Source organism: Penaeus chinensis, chromosome 3, assembly GCF_019202785.1.
Source record: "Penaeus chinensis breed Huanghai No. 1 chromosome 3, ASM1920278v2, whole genome shotgun sequence".
Lineage (NCBI taxonomy): Eukaryota > Metazoa > Arthropoda > Malacostraca > Decapoda > Penaeidae > Penaeus > Penaeus chinensis.
Window position 1 is genome coordinate 25,746,557 of NC_061821.1, and position 10,000 is coordinate 25,756,556.

Below are 10,000 nucleotides of genomic sequence, written 5' to 3' on the forward strand. Positions count from 1 at the left end.
ATTCTATGCTTAAAATCCAATTACATCATCAGCCCATTCATTTTGCATTCACCCTGCTACATGTTCCTTTCCGTTAGTCGGGCATGACAGTGTAATAACAGTTGTGTCTATCAAATTGTCCCCGATACAATGCCTTACAAAATACACCAACTTACGAGTCCTCTCCCCAGGTGCCTCTATCAGACTAATTTCAGTGGTGTTCGTGGCACCGCGATCGTGATTCTCATCCATATCCTCATTGCCGCCCTCGACACAGCCCTGCAGCCTTTATTGTCCCTGTGCCCCCCGTCTTCCTGCCCCCTGCCCCCACCCTGCCGACCCAGACACCGCCACCTCAACCCGACACCTGCGTTGGCCTTGACACACTTACCCCGTGCGTGATGCTATCGTGAGTCTGGAACTGCTATCTACCCCCCCCCCCCCCCTTCCATCACTCTTCCAGCGCCAACAAAACTCCTGTTCTTCCCCACCTTTCTTTTTCAGTTTGTGACCGTTTTTATTATGTCGTTTTTATTTACCTGAAGCTGGGGGGCTTTATCTACGCCAGTTATGTCTCTGCAAAGGCATACGTGACACCAGAGCCACCAGTGACAGCACTCGAGGCACCTCCAGCAGCAGTGGCAGTGTCACCCAACCCTCAACCCCTCAACCCCTTCCCTCCCCCTCCTCCCCCTTCAACAATAAGGGCCAAGCAACTCAAATTAGCATACCATCCATCGTCTATATAGGCAGTATTTTGATCCACCCTATTATTACAATCATCCACTGATGTTCCCACCCACACGTAACCTATTATAAAACCCATACCCTTCCCTCTCCCCCTGCCCCTCCCCCCGCCCTGGCTGGAACGAGATTAGCATAAGCACACACCCGGGGTATAGGAAGGCAGGTGGCCCCGTTACTACATTGAGGCTGTCAGGTTGTCATCGTTCAAAGGTTAAGTGCGTGCAACCTCCACGTGTCCAATTCTTATTACAACATCTTCTGAATTCCACAACGCTGAATGTCGAGAACAGAGGTTATTTTTAGAACTGGAAATCCAATAACGGGAAAACTCAAGACCAAAAAAAAAAAATGAACGCGGCGAAACAGCAGCGCCCATTTTTCTTACCTCCACTCCATTGCGTGGCGTGGTGTTGGTGTACCATGCTGTACCCTTTCATGGTACGGACTCGAGCAGTGTCTATGTTTCTCGCATTACCCGAGTTCGCGTGGTCCAATCAGCGACAATGCGGGAATAATAGCACCGCAGATTCAGAGCGGCTTCCCCGTGTGATCCGCGCCGCCAGAGACGCTATACATCTCGCATATCAAGTCTTTCGATTTGGGGGAAGACGCTAAAGGTGTCCAAGTCTTTGGGATCTTTTTATCTACAACTCAGAACTTTCCTTTTTTATAACAAAATACGACACTGAATTCTGCAGGGGAAAATGCATATAAACAAGTGTGATGCTAACAGTTCACAGTTGGGTAAACAAGCACACTCCACGCTCATGAATATTAAGTAGCTCGACTACTGTGAGGGACATTTGTGGTCATCATCCTGAAACTCAATTTCCAACCTGCACCGCCCGCCCTGTTTTCGGATTACCGAACTTCACTTGTTCTCTCAGTGCGAATGACACTCGATTCCAGAGACTGGTTTCCTAATTGGGGACAAAATGGAACGTACTGAGCTAATCTTCACAGCAAAAAAGAAAACACTATTTTTGGAGAGAAAAAACACAGCACGAGGAACCGACATGCTATAACCACTTGAGCACTATGGCGGGGCAGAGCGGGGTCAGAATAAGCTCACACATACTCCTCACTAACACAACAGACGAGCACGACACTGAGCAGTTGGGGACGCAAGACATGTGGTAAGTTTCACGTCCTAGCGAGTGTCCCTGTGTGGCGTCATGGGCGCTAGGCTGGGAGCCGAGAGATGGTCCAGACCGAGGAGGCTGCTGCCGCCTCCATCACAACAGCAGGGGGCGACGTTCCCGCTCTCTGCCAACCTCCGACCGCCAGGACCACCTCGCCATCAGCACCGCCGCGCTATTCACTCAGCATCACCATTCCAAGATTTCACTCGCAATGCGACAAACAGCCGCATCATATCTACACAGAAAGCTTAGGATTTAAGGGACAAGGACGTCGAAGGGCAGACCACGGCATCATCGACGACCTCCACAGCGCTGAGCCTCATTCCATGCTAGGCCTATGTGGTAGGCGTGGTCTTACCTCGCGCGCATTTGCCACTTTGTCACACAATCCACCCAAGGCATGAAATAAATGTGGCATTGTTATTTCCCTCCGAACGTTTAGATTTTTTTCCTTTTTGCGACAGCGGTGACAAGATTACGTCACAAGCACGTCAAGAGGGATGTAGATGGAGTGACATCAAGACACACACTGCCTCGTTCGTCCTCCATACGCTGGGGACACGCCAGGACCCTCTCCTCCCGTTGCGTGACAAGGGGCGTGTTCGAGAGCGACAACGCACTAGACACGCACGCACTCACGGGCGGGACGGACGAAGTGGGGTGCGCTCGTGGAGACAGCCCGCGCGGCACTGACTGCTGCTCGCGGCCGAGCGCGCTGCCTCCGTCCAGCGACGAGCGAGGGAGGGCCTGTGCAGAGCGGTCGACCCGAGCTCCCCTCGCGTCAGGCACCGAGGGGAAAGGGAGGGCGCCGAGGGGAAAGGGAAGGCGCCGAGGGGAAAGGGAGGGCGCTGGGGGAATACTACACTTCACTAGCTACTCGATACTACCAACACGTTAGCGTATGAAGAAGAAAGATATGCATGCATGCATTGATTTTCCTGGCGCGACACTCGGGCGCAGGCCCGTCTTTATGGCTTTCTCGCATGCCGAAAACCGTCCATCATGACACCACCGCTGCCATTACCACTTTTTCAGACATTAGCAAACCCTCAATCACCTGCCTGCATTCACAAACGATACACGTGCACTCGCATGCACACCTATGCACGCGCGCGCATACACCCCCCCACATACACACACACACACACACACACACACACACACACACACACACACACACACACACACACACACACTCACACACTCACACACACACTCACACTCACACTCACACTCACACTCACACTCACACACTCACACACTCACACACACACACGCACACATGCACGCACGAACACACACACGCACACACACACGCACGCACGCACGCCCGCACACACGCACACACGCACAAAAAAAAAAAATATATTTTTCATATTCATACACGTCACCAGGCAAGTGGCATGCGTGCAAAAGCGGCGTCTACTCTGCCTACCGCTTTCTTAAGACTAAAACATTCACGCTTTCAATCGTTCTTGCTCTCTTTCTATTTTCCTTCTTATCCATCTTCTTATTCTTTTAACCTACTCTTCCCTTTACCCTCTCCCATCCCATCATCTTCCCCTTCCCCATGTGTTTCCCCCTTCCCACACTATCCGATTCCTATCCTTCCTCTTACCTACCTACCTACCTTCCTTCCTTCCTTCCTTCCTTCCTTCCTTCCTTCCTTCCTTCCTTCCTTCCTTCCTTCCTTCCTTCCTTCCTTCCTTCCTTCCTTCCCTCCTTCCCTCCTTCCCTCCTTCCCTCCTTCCCTCCTTCCCTCCCTCCTCCCTCCCTCCCTCCCTCCCTCCCTCCCTCCTTCCTTCCTTCCTTCCTTCCTTCCTTCCTTCCTTCCTTCCTTCCTTCCTTCCTTCCCTCCCTCCCTCCCTCCCTTCCTTCCTTCCCTCCCTTCCTTCCCTCCCTTCCTTCCCTCCCTTCCTTCCCTCCCTTCCTTCCCTCCCTTCCTTCCCTCCCTTCCTTCCCTCCCTTCCTTCCCTCCCTTCCTTCCCTCCCTTCCTTCCCTCCCTTCCTTCCCTCCCTTCCTTCCCTCCCTTCCTTCCCTCTCTTCCTTCCCTCCTTGCTTGCTTGCTTGCTTGCTTGCTTGCTTGCTTGCTTGCTTGCTTGCTTGCTTGCTTGCTTGCTTGCTTGCTTGCTTGCTTGCTTGCTTGCTTGCTTGCTTGCTTGCTTCTTTCTTTCTTTCTTTCTTTCTTTCTTTCTTTCTTTCTTTCTCTTTCTTTCTTTCTTTCTTTCTTTCTTTCTTTCTTTCTTTCTTTCTTTCCTTCCTTCCTTCCTTCCTTCCTTCCTTCCTTCCTTCCTTCCTTCCTTCCTTCCTTCCTTCCTTCCTTCCTCCCTCCCTCCCTCCCTCCCTCCCTCCCTCCCTCCCTCCCTCTCCTTTCCCATGTACTTCCCTTTTCCAATCCCTGCACTTCCTATCATCCTCTTCCTCTTCCCTTCCTCCTCTCTTCGTCCCTCCAGACAGGTCCTCGGCGCACCACAGGCGGAGGCGGAGGAGGAGGAGGCGGAGGAGGAGGCGGAGGAGGAGGACACAATGCCCGGCCGACATTCCTACTCATGATTCATCACCGGCGCGGTGGCTGAGTGAGTGTGAGGCTGAGTAGAGTTGGTGAGTGAGTGAGTCACCTACCAGACAATCCTGCACTGCGTCCACCTCCCTCCTTCCCTCCGTCCCTCCTTCCTTCCCTCCCTCCCTCCTTACAATGCCCTCCCGCGGCCGGACAACCTTCGAACGTGAGAACACCTCCTGCGGCACGGCATTGTTCGCCGCAAATGCAAACCAATTAGGATTTTCTCTCCCCCACGTCCTTAGCCCTACCCTCCACGCTCCCCTCTTCCCCCCATTCTCCCCTCCTCCTCTTCCCCCTCCTTTTCTCCCCAGCGGCAGCGCCTCCCTCGCTCCCCACCCGAAAACCCTTCTGCTGTCCCCCCACCCCCAACCTTCCCAGGCCATTATCCTATGCCCTCAAGCACCATCCCTTTTTTAAGTGCACAAAGGCCCTCGAGTGAGAGAGAGAAAATAAATGTATAAAAATGCTTTTCGTCGCCCTTGTAACACTTCCTGCACTGCGTGTTCTCTTGACAAGATCCTGATCCGTTTCTTTTCCCTCACGGTCGCTGCTTTCCTCCAGCAGTCACTATCTCCCCCTCCCCCCCTTTTTCATTTTCATCCCTCTTCGGCCATGCTATCTATCGGCTTTCGCTTACCTATTTTTTCCATGGGGACCCGTGTGCTTTCCGTTCCCTCCCGCTCGCGGCGTTACCGGTAAGCGCGCAGTCAGGGTGGCGACGAGGGAGGCCAATTCAGAGAAATCATCAACAGGTTCTCAGGCTGGACCGGACCTAGGCAATGCATGACCCACAGCATTTCCTTCTCTGCACTCTGAAGGAGGAAACCGTCCGGTGTCGATCCGCCTCACCCCTTTGTTTTGTTTTTCCTTTCTCGGCCGGTCCCCATGATGAAATAAGCAAAACGACCCATGGATTACGTTTACCTTTACTCGTATCCCCTATGATCTCAACCTGCACGGAGTGCTGGCAAGAGTTGAGGAGCGGCCAGGAGGGCGCCCTCAGACCGCGGAGGGAGTCCCCGCATTCCATCGCCGCCGCAAAGAACAGCAAAGCAAACGCAGCCATCGCCGTCGGGACTGCACAAAGCCTCGCTAATCCCCAATATCCTCGCCTGCTCCGCCTTCGTCCGGTCGGCGGTGCACCCGCGCTGCCACCTGCCCGCCCGCCCGCTCCACGGCCGCATCCTCGAAATGTCACCTCCACGCACGCCCACGCTCGCCCCCTCCTGGCTTCCTGTGAGTTCGGGCTGCGATACTGCACATAGCACTTCGCAAGCCCAGCAACGTGGCCACGGCAACGGTAAGCATCACAGCCGACAGGGCACAGCGGCAACGAAGAGCATCCATCGGCTAGGGAGGGGCGCCAGGAGGCGATTCGGACATTCGCTCGAGAGAACGGTAACGTGCGGCAGTAGTCTCTGACGGAAGTCGCCCGGAACTGCAACACCTTTCCTCCGTCATCTTCCTTTCTCCTTTCCTTTCCGAAAGCCTCATTTCCCTCCACTAACTTTGCCCTCAGGATGCACATTCCCTCGCATCATAAAGTAATGGCACACTACCCGATGGCCGTCTCCCGGACATACAACATTTCCGTCCGTTCTTTTGCATATAAAAATACCCATACTTTCAAGCATCATTGCAAAACCCTGAAGGCCTACGCCGCGCCTATGCTACATCCTTATTAAACCCTCTCAACCACATCGCGACCAAACAAATATCCCGTTATTGACTTCGCTACAAGACACCCCCCTCCCACCGTCCCGATCCCCCACTAAACAAACGCCCCTCCCCCCTCCCCCCTCCCCCCTCCCCCGCCTCCCACCCACCCACAACTCCACTTCGGGCCAAGATCCTCCCCCCCCGCCCCTCGATCCTCCCCCCGCCCCGCCTCTCCTCAGGATCCATGCGAGTGGAGACCGGACTCGAAACGGATCGAAGCCCTTAATAATGAAGAGAAGTTGGCTTTGGCGGCGGCGGCGGCGCGGCCACAGAGCACGACATGTGTGCTGCCAGGCGTCCAAGTTTTTAAGGACACTTTAAACTCTAATTTTCTCCCCCATTTCCCCTTTTTAAAAGTTACGTCGTGTCGTGGTTTGCTGCAATAATATTTTTTTGTTTGTTTTTCCTTTTCCCAACAGAACAAACAAGCGAAGTAAATAATGCACCCTCTGCCTCTCCCGTACAAATCCCATAAAAAAATATAATAAAAACGAAAATGGCATGGGTCAGTCCATAAAATAACGTCCCTCCTCTTCCTCCTACCCATTCCCATTCCCTTTCATCCCTCCACCCCTCCCTCTCCCTCCACCCCCTCCCTCTCCCTCCACCCCCTCCCTCTCCCTCCACCCCCTCCCTCTCCCTCCACCCCCTCCCTCTCCCTCCACCCCCTCCCTCTCCCTCGACCCCCTCCCTCTCCCTCTACCCCCCTCTTTATGCCGCCCGCCGACTAATAACAACGACGTGATTTATGGGTGTGACGGCCAGAATATTTCGCCCTGATAATGATCCTCCGTTGACATACCGGAATGGCTGCCGTTGGACTCCCTTTCGCCCCCCTTTCCTCCCCCCTTCTCTTGCCTTTCTTTCCCCTTTTCCTTGCCTCTCTTTGGCCTTTATCATCGCCTTTCGCTCAACTCTTTCTCTTGCCTCTCTCTCTCTTCTGCCGTGAAATGTTCTTCGTCTTCTTCGCCCTCGCCTTTCGGGGCCTCTCTCCTATTCTACTCTTCCTCTCCCTTTCTTGGCAGCTTTTCTTCTCCCCTTTCGTTTTCTCTTTCTCTCTCGTATCTAATCTCTCATTCTCGCCCATCCGTCCGTCTGGCTGCGTCTGTTTGTTTGTCTGTCTTTCGGCCTCGTTCTCCCAATCCATCAATCACTCATTTTCCTTCCTCTCTCCTTCCTTACGTCGTTCCTTGCGTCCTATTTCTCAAACTCATTTTGCTTTAATATCCTCCTCCTATTCTCATCTTTTATCTTCTTCTCAACTTTTGCTTTCCCTTTTCTCCTTTTTCGTCGATCTTATCTCTGTGACGTATTTACTCTCCTTCTCTCCCATTACACGTCCTTTGCCTTCCACTTCCTCCCCCTCCTATCCTTTCATACGTTCTCTTTATACTTGCTTTCCCCAAACCCCCACCCCCATCCCCACCACACCCCTTCCCCACCCCCAACCCCATCCAGACTTCGTTTCTAATCTCCTTTTTGCCAATCCACCTACTCTTACCCTTTCATCCCCATCTCTCCAATCCGCGCCCTCTGCAAGTACTTTCGCTCGAGTTTCTTTTCTCTCCTCCTCGTCGCTTCCTCCCTTTCATAATTTCCTCTTCTCTGCATGTAATTTTCCCCATCTCTTTTCCCGCCCAACCTTCGCCTTCTCGTCGCCTCGTTCTTATCTCCTTTTCCATTCCTCTCTTTCTCCCATCTTTTTCGCTTACGAACTTCCCCCCCCCCTCCCCCCTCTCATTTCCTCTACAAATCTTTTGCTTTCTCTTCCCTTCCTTCCTTCCTTCCTCCCTTCCTTCCTTCTTCCTTTCGTCCCTCCTCTTCACACTCTCCGGAAGTAATCCTCTCTTCCTGTGCGTTGTTATGTTTATTACTGAATCTCCATCACTGTTATACCATGAGTGATATCCTTACCCTCCTCGCCGTTATCGTCACGGTTATCCTTATATATAAATATAAGTATACATCATAAGTATCATTACCCACACCATCATAATCGTTATTAATGTCGTAATAAAGATCATCAGCCTTATCATTCAATTTTCCAATTATCAATATCACTATCGACATCAGCACAATCATTATCAATATCGTCATCCTTGTCATTCAATTTTCCGATTATCAATATCACTATCACATCAGCATAATCATTATTATTATCATCATCCTTATCATTTAATGTTCTGACTATCATTACGAGATTCTTCAACTGCCTTTATAAGCACGCTCGCTCCTCTTATTATGATCAAATCACCAGCTTACTCCCAACCACTTTCCCCTCTTCATATCCCTTTTCCCCTTTCTGTTTTCACTTTCCGTTCTCCTCTTTGTTTTCCTTTTTTTATCATTCCCTCCGCTCGCATATCACTGACTTTCCTTCTCCCGTTTACTACCTTCCTGCATTCGTTATCCCGTTTCTCCTCTTCTCTACTCCCCCCTCCCTTTAACAATTACAATTTACCCTTCTCTTTTCTCTCCTCTTTCCCCTCTCCCCTCTCCCCTCTCCCCTCTCCCCTCTCCTCTCTCCTCTCTCCTCTCTTCCTCTTTCCTCTTTCCTCTTTCCTCTTTCCTCTTTCCTCTTTCCTCTTTCCTCTTTCCTCTTTCCTCTTTCCTCTTTCCTCTTTCCTCTTTCCTCTTTCCTCTCTCCTCTCTCCTCTCTCCTCTCTCCTCTCTCCTCTCTCCTCTTTCCTCTTTCCTCTTTCCTCTCTCCTCTTTCCTCTTTCCTCTTTCCTCTCTCCTCTCTCCTCTCTCCTCTTCCCTCTTCCTCCCTGTCTCTCTTCCCTTCCTGTCTCTCTTCCCTCCCTGTCTCTCCTCCCTCCCTGTCTCTCCTCCCTCCCTGTCTCTCCTCCCTCCCTGTCTCTCCTCCCTCCCTGTCTCTCCTCCCTCCCTGTCTCTCCTCCCTCCCTGTCTCTCCTCCCTCCCTGTCTCTCCTCCCTCCCTGTCTCTCTTCCCTTCCTGGCTCTCCTCCCTCCCTGTCTCTCCTCCCTCCCTGTCTCTCCTCCCTCCCTGTCTCTCCTCCCTCCCTGTCTCTCCTCCCTCCCGGTCTCTCCTCCCTCCCCGTCTCTCCTCCCTCCCGTCTCTCCTCCCTCCCTGTCTCTCCTCCCTCCCTGTCTCTCTTCCCTTCCTGTCTCTCCTCCCTCCCTGTCTCTCCTCCCTCCCTGGCTCTCCTCCCTCCCTGTCTCTCCTCCCTCCCTGTCTCTCCTCCCTCCCTGTCTCTCCTCCCTCCCTGTCTCTCCTCCCTCCCTGTCTCTCCTCCCTCCCGGTCTCTCCTCCCTCCCCGTCTCTCCTCCCTCCCCGTCTCTCCTCCCTCACCGTCTCTCCTCCCTCCCTGTCTCTCCTCCCTCCCTGTCTCTCCCATTCCCTGTCTCTCCTCTCCCGTCCCTCCCATTCCCTTCTCCCTCGTATCTCTCCTTTTCCTTTCCCTTTCCCCCTTAACTTCTCTCCTCTCCCTCCCTTTATCTCCCCCTCTCCCCCTCTCCGCCCTGCCAGTCACAGCAAGCAAGGGCCCGGATGAGCTCCTCCGGCAGAGCTCATCCTCGTGTTTATTCTCCCGGGCACAAAGGGCGACACGATGACAGAGGAGGGGGCACAAGAGAAGAGGAGAGGAAAGACGAGATAAATGGCAGAAAGAGCAGATAAAGGGAGTGGATCATCAAAGGGGAGGGAGAGGGGGGAGAGAGAGAGAGAGAGAGAGAGAGAGAGAGAGAGAGAGAGAGAGAGAGAGAGAGAGAGAGAGAGAGAGAGAGAGAGAGAGAGAGAGAGAAACAGAGAGCAAGAGGGTGAACAGAGAGCAAGAGAGTGAGTGAAAAGACCGAGAGAGAGAGCAGAATGCAAGGAGAGAGAGAGAAA

General features: G+C 52.9%; 1 protein-coding gene across 19 annotated transcripts in view; it reads right to left on the reverse strand.

Annotated features, from left to right (window-relative positions):
* The window catches only part of LOC125045557 (rho GTPase-activating protein 26-like), a 187,201-nt gene that overhangs the window by 45,684 nt on the left and 131,517 nt on the right, over positions 1-10,000 (reverse strand). Inside the window, exons 1-2 of one of the 19 annotated variants that reach the window (XM_047643027.1) lie at positions 2,508-2,952; positions 1,112-1,418 (exon numbers count right to left, since the gene is read on the reverse strand). The exons of 17 other annotated variants lie outside the window; for them this stretch is intronic. The gene's annotated coding sequence lies outside the window, so the exon portion shown is untranslated. Of the gene's footprint in view, positions 1-1,111; positions 1,419-2,503; positions 2,953-10,000 lie in introns of those variants that run through there. One more of the 19 variants, XM_047643037.1, reaches the window with a different exon arrangement.